The sequence below is a fragment of the Dipodomys merriami genome, unplaced genomic scaffold, assembly GCF_024711535.1.
Source record: "Dipodomys merriami isolate MVZ:Mamm:240054 unplaced genomic scaffold, mDipMer1.0.p SCAF_93, whole genome shotgun sequence".
Lineage (NCBI taxonomy): Eukaryota > Metazoa > Chordata > Mammalia > Rodentia > Heteromyidae > Dipodomys > Dipodomys merriami.
The window spans coordinates 1,927,261-1,938,374 of NW_027206546.1; positions in this window are offsets into that span (position 1 = coordinate 1,927,261).

The window sequence follows — 11,114 nt, forward strand, 5'->3', positions numbered from 1 at the left end:
GCAAAACCAATTATATGCCAACTATTAAGGCACATGCCTTTAATTAAAGCTACTCAGTGTAAAGACAGGAGTATCACAATTCTAGGGAATACTGAGTAAAAGCACTAGACCCTATGTGAAAAACAAACTAGGATGGTCCAGTTTTAAGTGGTAGAGTGCTTACTAGGATAGTATGAAGCTTTGGTCCAATAAAGAAGAAGAAGTGAGGAAGAAAAGAAGAAGAAGAGGAAACAAAGAGGTGGAGTAAGAGGAAGGAAGAAGAGGAAGAGGAGAAAAAGGAAGTATAGAAAGAGGAACAATGAGGAGAAAGAAGAGAAAGGAAGAAGAGGAAGAGGATGACAGAGAGGATGAGGAGCGCCATATCTTCAATATATAATAACATGGTGTAAACATTCCTATTCCAAAAGAAAAGAATTGGAGAACAAGGGGAAAAAAAAAAAAGGATCAGTAACTCAATTAATGGACAAAGAATTTGACTCAAAATTCTTTTTTTTAATTTTTATTTTTTTATTGTGAAAATAATGTACAGAGGGGTTACAATTACATGGACAAAATAGATAGTGAGTACATTTCTTATCAAGCATTGTAGCCTCCTCCTTTGTTTACCCTTCTCATCCCTTCCCATCCTCCCTCCTCCTCCACCCAAACTCTCCCCCACCCCAAGTTGTAAAGTTCCTTTCCAAATGACAACTTGTATTTCCCATTGGTGCAAAAGGTCCACCTGTATCCTTATTTAAACGACTTGTTTTTCCCCTTCCCTTCCACAAATTATACCGACATCAAATACAATGAAAGCAGGGCTTATACTGTGGGGGAGGGACATACAAAGCAACAAAGAAATAATCTTATAATTGCATTATAAACAAATGCATGAAAGAAAAATAAACAATTAAAATACATATCTTAGGGTTCATTTTCCTAACATCACCTTATCTTACCTTTTCTGGTTGACTCATACATATACTAGACATTTCAAATAAGGAAAATCATGGGACCTATGTTGCTTTTGGCTTGGTTTACTTCACTTAATATAATTTTTTCCAAGTCTTTCCAAATCCTAACAAATGGGGCAATGTCATTCTTTCTGATGGAGACAAAGACTTCCATTGTGTATATATACCACATTTTCTTGATCCATTCATCTACTGAGGGGCATCTGGGTTGGTTCCAGATCTTAGCTATGGTAAATAATGCTGCAATAAACATGGTTAACTGGTAGCTTTAGTGTGGTCTTGTTTGTAAACAGTTGGGGAACTGCCCAAAAGTGGGATTGCTGGGTCATAGGGGAGCTCTATGTGGAATCTTTTGAGGAACCTCCATACTGCTATCCAAAGTGGTTGAACAAGTTTATATTCCCACCAACAATGAAGTAATGTTCCATTCTTTCCGCATCCCCTCCAGCATCTGTTTTTATTAGAGTTCTTGATTTTTTCCATTCTAACTGGGGTGAGGTAGTATTTCAATGTTGTTTTGATTTGCATTTCTTTTATGGCTAGGGCGGTTGAGCATTTCTTCATGTGTCTATTGGCCATCCTTCTTTCTTCTTCAGAGAAGTTTTTCTTTAAGTCATTAGCCCACTTATTTATTGGGCAGTTGTTTCTTTGAGGATTTGTTGTTGGGGGATTTAATTTTTCGAGTTCCTCACCCTGCACCCGAATCAACTCCAAATGGATCAAAGATCTCGGAGTCAAAGCAGACACTCTGAAAACATTACAGGATGGAATAGGAGAAACGCTAGGTCTTCTTGGCGCAGGCTGAAATTGTCTTAATAGAGACTCGGAAACACAACAAATTAAAGAAAGGTTGGACAAATGGGATTGCATGAAGTTGCAGAGCTTCTTCATAGCAAAGGACATAGCTAGCAAGATCAATAGAAAGCCGATGGATTGGGGGAAGATCTTCACTAGCCATACAATGGACAAGGGTCTCATATCTAAAATATACTTGGGCTTGAAATTTCTTAATCGAACAATGTGAAAACAGACAAAAGGAGGTTAATAGCATTAGCAACTGTAAAATCACATATAAAATAGAAATGAGATGTCATTTCATACTCACCAGAATGGGTAATACATATGCATTAGTAGGTTTGAAAAGGATGTAAAGAAATTGAAGCTCTCATACATTGTAAAATAGCACATTCATCTTGAAAATTAGTGTAAAAGTTCCTCACAAAGTTAGTTACAGAAATACCAAACAGCCTAGAAACTTTGTACAGCCTAGAAACTTTGTCTACAGTTTTTATATACTTAAGTTCAAAACTTGTGTATCATCACAGCAATATTATCTATGACAGCCAAAGAATTGAAAAAAAATCAGGCTGACCAATAGGAAAACAGATCACAAAACATGTTATACTCATGAAATATCCCATTATCAAGTAAAAGGAGAATTCATATTAGTTGAAACACTGACAACAGATGGAAAGATCCAAACACAAAATAACACATAAAATCATTTAATTTTCATGAAATTTTTGAATTATCAAAATCAGGCATAACATTAGTTTCTTTGGAGTTGGAAGTCTAAAGAGAATTCAGAATAGCTGCAGACAGGTATGAGATTTCTTTGTGAATGATGAATATTTGAGAATATTCCAAGGTGAGTATGATTGAATATACTTTCAAAATACAAAGAATCCCTAAATTTTATAGAATTAATTTAACAAATATAACATTTTTCAATTACCCATAAAATGATTTTTAAATGGAATACTAGATAATCTTTAACCAGCATAGGTAAAAATAAATAAATGTTCTAGAATTTGGGAGTTGCACAGTCTCTCTCCTGCTTTACATAAAATTAAAGTGTTCTACCATGAAAGTGGACATAGAATATAGCAAATTTGTAGAAAGCAGGAGAAAGTAACAAAAATTCAATGCATATCCTACAAAATTAAGAAAAATCAGAGAATAAGCAGTTGGGAGATATGAGTGGAAATGTTAAAAAGGGATTAAAGTGATCAAGATGCATTGTATTCACAAACTATTTTATTGAATTGCAACTCCTTTCTTCAACTCTACAAATAAAATATTTTAAAAACTAGCAAATAAAATAAATTAATTAATTAAACAAAAATAATGAATAGAAATATGAAATACAATAAAAAATAAACTATAGATCTATAACAATATATGCCACAAATTTATAACACAAACAAGAATAAAGTAGTTTTGTTGGTGCTTCTAGATATATAAGGTAGAAAATTTTGACTACATCTAATTTATTGAGTTCTTTTGTCAATGGCATTAATTATGCCAGTAGTAAAAATAATCATGAACTTCTGAAATGAACAACACAGTATCCAGGATATTACTAAATACTAATGCAAAGATTTTATTGCAGAAAGATGGAATAGTATATGTCTGTATGATTAGATAAAATATCAAAATAATGTCAGAATGTAACATAGATATCACAGAAATAAACCATAGAAATTTAAATGTATAAGCCAGGGAAATACAGCATGATTAACGCAAGAAATTTAGTAATTTATCTTTTTTTCCAGAAATGAGGGAAAAATAAAAACAATAGTGCAAAGGCCAACATTCAAAAACTACCGATAGTGGTCAAAGTCACAAATACTACTTTTAATCCTATAATAGGAAGGTGAGGTCACCCTAAAAATCATGTGTGGGAAGGTAAACAAAGACTGCTCTGAATTCTTTATACTCACATTTATACAGTGAAGCATACCACACAAACATTCTTCTAATAAACTCAGCACCACCTTATGTTTATTAACACCTGCCTATGGTTTTCTAAATTGAAAAACTGGACCAACATCATTGCATTTTTACAAAGATTAATTTAGCGTTAAGTAAATTGGTTTGTAGAGTTTAAGCAAATAGTATGAATTCAACAGTACAGTACCAGAACTGTATACAACATACCATTTTTTAGTTTATTTTTGGAGTATGATCTTGTGTTTATGCTTAGGTTTTCCTGGACTGTGTTCTTCCTATCAAAGCTTTGTACATAGCTGAGATGACAGACATATGCCAAATTGACTAGCTATTGGATGAGATGTGATCATTGTTAAGTCTGCAGGGAATCTACCCCCTACACCCATCTCCTTCACCAGCCTGAACCAAGTAATCACCTGACTGTCCATCACCTAACTGTGAGACAGAAAAGGATCTGAGGTTACTTCCTACAAGTCTATTTTCTATTGTGACTTATACATTTTAATTTTTTTTTCTTGAAATAGTCCAGGGGCTTAAACTAAGGATCTATGCATTGTCCCTGAGTTTTATGTTGGAGCAAAAGGCTAATAAACACCATATATGACTTAAGCTTATAATAAAATGAAATGGTAAATTAATATATATGATAAACTGATAAGAGAACCTACTAATTCCCTTGTGTGTGTGTGTGTGTGTGTGTGTTTTATAAGAGCACATTGTTAATACTCTATTCACTATAAACTTTAGAAAATTATGTAGGATATTATTTTTAGGGTAGTAAGTTCTGTAGTATCTATGACATAAGCTTTCACATTCCAGGATTTATTACTATGAATCAATCTTGAACATTTTCCATTCTTGTTTGATGAACCATGAGCTTTGAAAGCCAATGCTCTTATATCTCAATTGCCAACAGGGAATTAGCAGTCTTAGACTACATTCATATAATTGAATCTCAAATTAATAGTTTTTTCACATCAATAAGATAATTACAGAAGGGATGAACACACAACAATTAAGTATCTAGAGTGAAAGGGAAACAAAATTAAGCTATTTTTTAGAGGCGGGTACGGTCGTGGGGCCTGAACCCTGGACCTGGGCGCTGTCCCTCAGATCTTCAGGTCAAGGCTAGCACACTGCCACTTGAGCCATAGCACGACCTCCGGCTTTTTTTTTTTTTTTCTGCTTATGTGTGGCTGAGGAATTGAATGCAGGGCCTCATGCATGAAAGGCAAGTGCTCTACCATTGATCCGCCTTCCCAGCCCCAAAAGTAAACATTTTTAAACTCCATATGATAATGTCACAGGGGATGAAAGAACTACAATTAATTATCCCAAAAAGAGCCATCACACCTGCAAAGCATCCTGTTATATTGTTATAATTGGTGGCTCTTGTTAACCTCTCAGTATGCCTAATATATAAATTTAGCTTTGCCATAGTTATTATTTTGAATCTCTTAGCCTACCATAGGATTCTGTTCATTTGTAGCCCCCCAAAAATGACTTATTTAAAGACATGCCTACAGCTTTAGTGTTTTACCATGCATTTTCAGTGTTCTCCATTATTACCAGCTCTTTCTCTGAGTATACGTTTTTTTTTTCCCCCTTGTTTACGAATTGGTACTGAAAGTTAAAGAATCCAATCTAATAGAAAGTGTAAACACCCCTATGCTCTAGGAGATAGGTGTTTGTTTTTTTCCTCCCAGGATGGATGACAGGATCTATTAATAAAAAGGCTGCTCTAGAACTTTGTGTCACTAAAACTAGTACTGCTTTTTTTGTTCTAGCTGTTCCTGGGGCTTGAACTTAGGGCATGAGCCCTGTTCTTGTGGGAATTTTTTTTCTTCTACCACTTGACTGCAACCCCACTTTGGTGGTTAATTGGAGATAAGAGTCGCTTGGATTTTTCTGTTCATCCTGGCTCAGAACTCAGTCTGCTGAGTAGCAAAGATTATTAATAAAACAACAGTGTCCACTGTTTTACGTGTTGTTTTTATTGTTATTCTGAGATCCAACTCCTTTCAGGGTGGAAAGCAGTCACTGGGGACTCAGTTTTGCATGGGTTTATTTTTATAGCAATTTTAAAATATTTCTTTGCTTTCTTGTTGCATTGTTGCTACTCTATCTAATCTTCATTTAATATTGGTTTTTACATTTTACATTTTATTGTTACCATCATATGTCATGAAAAGATTGGATTACTGCACTGAAAAATTCAAATTGGTACAGTATTAGTGGTTTGCCTCATTTGATTAAGGTTCTCTGCCATAGAGTTCCCAACACATACATAGTCTCTTGACTTAGGACACCAGGATACCACTGGAAAAAAGGGCCCTGACAGGAAATTGGAGAGCGCCAGTGGGGTATCTCCAAATAAGTGAACTCTTAGCCACATTCCAAAAACTCACATTGCCATCGTCAAGATCAAGAAACACACCAACCCGGCCCAGAGGCTTCTGTACATATTGAGGCAGCAATGGGGAGGTGGTAAAAATGGTGAAAAGTGTGTTCTCTTTCACAAACAAAAGGAGGAAAAGATCCTCAGATTCAGTGAGGTTGCTCCCTATGGTGGATTCCTTAATAACTCCCAGGGCCCAGTTGGAAGAGTTATCTACACTAACTTCCCAGTAATGTTTCCCAGAGCTGAAGACTTGGTGGAGGGACTCTTCAGAATTCAAAACTGCATAGGGATGGTCGTGTCTAACATTGCTACCATGATCTTGATTCTGCATAGCTTCATTGAAGGCAATCTCCAGCTCTAAAAACAGCACTCTAAAAACATCCTTAGTCATGCCTCGGAATAGCTTCACATACCAAATCCATAGGTGGATGAGTCTCCTCCTGTAAATTGTGCTGGTTTTCTTGAGTCTTTTCCCATAGAGCATGCATCTGCTTTGAAATCATCTCCCTCTGCTCCTCAGCAGCCCTTTCTATGGGATGGTGTTTGTGAGCCCTGTGCTCCTGAGACTGGGAGCAGCTCCTACAGATCAGGGCCCTGTCTACCTCACAGAACATCTGCTTGGTCTCCCTGTGTGTCCCACACATATATTCCTCAGAGCTCAGAAAACCCCTGAGTCTGGCTCTTCTGGCAATAGCCACCAGGCTCCTCAGAACCACATTGGTTTTGAGGTCTCTCTGCTGGCAGGGTCCCCTGCACCCAGGGCACCTGGCTGGAGTCTGGGTCTCTTCCAAGCAGAGACAGAGACAAGGTCAACAAAAACTGTGCCCGCACTCTAGGGTGACTGGCTCTATGAAAGTACTCATAGAGATGGCACAGCTCAGTTCCTTCGGGAAGGCCTCCAGGTCTTCATGCAAAAATGATCTCCAAGTTGTCACTTGCCTCAGTCCTGCAGCCATCATTGCTCAAGCCTGTAAACTCAGGTAGGTGTTTGAAAAACAAGCTGTTGTAGCACTATCTGCTCTGTAGTAGGGGTCCTTGAGATACCAAGGTACCCCAGCCTCTCCTCGGATGGGCTCCACATAGTCTTCAACTTCAACTCTTCAAAATCTTGTTGCTCCTTCATAACATCCCCCTTCCTGAAGCCTGATAGGTCTGAGGGACCCTCATCAGCAGGGGTCTGGATGGCTCCCAGCATCTTGTCCTGAAACTCAGGTACCTTCATCTGCAGGAAGCAATAGCAGCTCCTGCAGCTCCATCTTCTTCTCCCTCTCCTCCTGGAAGAGCTGGTTGACACACTCATTTTTCTTCTGATATAGCTCATCCAGTACTTCATTCTGTTCTTTATAGAAATCTATGGATTTCAATGGTGCTGAGAGGTTTTGACAGCTGGCTGCATCCATGTTGGAGTTTATCCACTTGCATCTGGTAGCCCACCATTTCGAGGCAGCTTGTGGATAAAGAATTTCAGGGTCTTCTTGGGCACTTGGGTGTCCTGCTTCCTATCCCATGGCTTCAACTCCTGGAGAAGAAACCCTACTGCTTCAGTTTTCTCTGGCTCTTGACTACTAGATTGGCCAGGCACCCACAGTAGGTCTGTCGCTCCTTCAGCTGCTGGCTGAGCTTCACCTCCTTTAATTCATCAATGGATAAAGATAAAAATCCCACCTGGTCTTTGGGTTGTCTGTCCTCTAGGACAGTCACAACAAATAGAGTCACCCCCTTTTCATTTTGCTAACTCCTCCTTCTCTAGTGAAAGACAGAAAGCTCAGCTGGGGCCCATAGCTGCTCCTGATTCTGTCTGGTGGTTTTAAGGCACATCAAAAGTGTTGTGTAATTTTTGATGGACCTTCTTGGTCCTCCAACTTTGTCCAGCAGCTGGGTCTGCTTCTGCAAGTGTTGCAGCAAGGCCTCATTCTTTAAGGTCAGCTGCAAATTGTAGGCCCTGTGCTGTTCACAGGTAACTCTGAGCTCCTGAAGCTGTTCATGAAGCTCCTGAGATTCTGAGCCACTTGGCTCCTTAACTCAGCCATCTTTTTCCATTCTTCTAACTTCTCCTTTTGCTGATCCAGCTTCTTCCTCCACCTGCAGCTCTGAGTGCAGCACACTAGAGCTCCTCCTTCGCTTTCTTAGCCTGTGGAAGGCATCCTGCAGCTGGCCCAGCTGCTTTTTGATCTCTAGGTTATGCAAAATTGTGCATCTCATACCTCATGTATGTGTAAACTTCCCATTGTCTTGAAGAGCTCATGCAGATCCCAGGCCTTTCCCTGCTGCTCCAGTTAACACAGCCACTCCTGCTGCTAAAGATACTGGAGACTGAGGATCTAGTTTTCCTGCCTTTGACTGTAACACTGCTTCTCCCATTTCTCTTGCTACTTCTGCAACTAATAGATCCTGCCTGGCAGCTGTAGCTTGGTCTGAGGTGGTCCTGCAGACTGCTGCTGGGAGGGCAGCTCTGCCAACTGCCTTTGAAGTTCTACCATGTTTGTCTCTAGGTCAAACACTTATCGCACCCATTGCTCATTCTCATCTCTCATCTCTCAGTTGGTTCATCTTTGTCTTTCCTCATGGACCTCTCCACCTTCAAGTCCTCTGTAACATGGTCTCTCTCCAGCCTTAATTTGTTCATTAATTCTTTCATGGTCTCTAGCTTTCTCTCCAGCCAGGCCTGCTCTCCTATTACCTTTGTTTATTTATTTGTTGCTCTCTTGGTGTGAATAGGACTTCTGACATATTGTTAGTGATTCCAGTGTCAGAGGAAAGGACACTAGCAGAAAAGGAACCAGAGGAAGATTCTGGGCCTGCATAGTCTTTGGTCTCACCCTTGGTAGATTTACAGTCCCCAGTAGTGTTTGTTTTGAGGTTACCTCTGTTTTCAGTTTTCTTTTTGTTGGTTTCATGGGTCCACCAGGACAATTCCTCTCCAGATACTCTTTCTGTAGTTTCTTGCCTAAAGAAAATTTTAATGTGCATGCGTGTCTGGTTTGGTTAGATATCCCAGCACTGGGATGGGGAAGGTAGAAGGCCATATTCCCAGGCTTTATGAAATCACCTCTATTCTTGCAATCACCCACTTCCTACAGGATCTCTGAAATTCACCCAGTCACCACAGCACCTTTACTTCCTTCACTTGCTTGTAGTGGTATGAGCCAATAGAGGGAAATGCCAGTGGTGCTAGGCAGCACAGAATGTGGGAGTGGCCTTGATTCTTGTATCTTATTGGTCAGCTAGAAACAGGAATGCATTGTGCGATCATTGTGATCCAGACACAGTGGGTGGAGTCACCATGAGACCTGCTATTACAGTCCTCCTCCATCTACATACCTACTTGGGGAGCAGGGCAGCACCAGCTCCTTTTTGCCCTCCCCATCTAACCTGCCTACTTGAGCTGATAAGGAGGATTAGCTCTAGTTGGATGCCTCCACAATTGTACTGGAGACAGCTCAAGACAACACCTTCCATCACACAATTACAATCACCAAGTGATCCTAAGTGGATCACTTGACAGACCACTGTCATAGTCTATCTTTTGCTGGGACTATGGAGGGATCAGACCACAGAGCTTAGGGGATGAATGAGTGACAGACAGCAGGGATACTGGATACTGCATCGTTTTCTGGTCTCTTTCCTCATATTACAACTTGGTCCACATATTTTTACATCACAAAAATACCCTCCAAATAATCCATCCAGTCCTCCAGACTGCCAGACTGTGCTAGTCTCACAATTCACTCACTCCTTACTGCAAGTTTCTAATCTGGCTCTGAATCTGTTCCCCCTACCTCCCAGGTCTCTATCCCACACCTAGTGTACCATGTTCCCATAAGAGAGAACAGGGATTGAACCAGCCTTTGTCTTGATATTAGAATAGTAAAGTTGCCATGGCCCTTCTCTAATACACAGTTTGTTTGTGCTCCTCTATCTCACCTGGCCCCAACTGCAGCCAACTGTGTACTGTTAGTCCTGTGTACTAACCACATGTTTACATGTCTAATAACTATGTATGATTCACTAGTGACTATCATATTGAGCAGGCTTAGACATTCCATTAATTTCTTACTCTCAATTAAAGGATGGTTAAGCACAATTAGCTGACACTAAAATGCATGTTCTTGTTGCAGGTTTGAGTGTAAGTTAGAAAATACAAAAGTAAGATAGGTACTGGTGGCTCATGCCTAATAATCCTAGCTACTCAGGAGGCTGAATTCTGAGGATCTCATTTCAAAGCCAGCACAGACAGGAAATTCCAAGACACTCTTATCTCCAATAACCCACCAGAAAACCACTGCTTTGGTTGTAGAGCACCTTCCTTGCGCAAAATGAACCCAGGGATAATGTCCAGGCTCTAAATTCAAGCCTCACAAACAAGAACAACAAAAATACAAAAAATAATCTGTGAGTAGTTTGCATAGAATAATATCTCATTTAATTCTGGTCTTTTTTGTTAATGGGTGTTTGATTACCAGAAATAGACTCTCCGAAAATTTTGGGAAATAAAGTTGCACAGTTCTTAAGTTATAGAGCATTTGTAATCTGCATTTTCTTGTAGCTATTTTGACAAAAAGCAATCTATGCTGTCAAACCAAAGTGTCTCCAACTTGCAGCAAGTTACCATTTGTTAACACACATTTACTGGAATAATTCACAGCTTAACTTCAAACTGTAACCATCAGCTGAGTTGTTCATAACCAGTCAGCTGTGTCAAGGGTATTATTCCTTACCAATGGAGTTAAAAGAACAGACTCTTTTTCAGACAGAATGCTTACCACATTCCTTAAATCAGTCCCTGAGAGTCAATCAAAGAATGTGAGCCCAACCCCTACTGTGGCTCAGGGACATCACAAATCCTTATGTTAGGATAAAAAGCTCAAGGGCCACCCTGCCTGGCAGAATACTAGCATTGCAGAAGTGCTCAGGGAGAGTGCCCAGACCTTGAGTTCAAACCATTCAATGCCAATTAGGACAAGCTATCCCAGCAACAGAGACTAAGAAACCCCCTTTCACTCCCCCCACCCTGTACCATCTAGGAC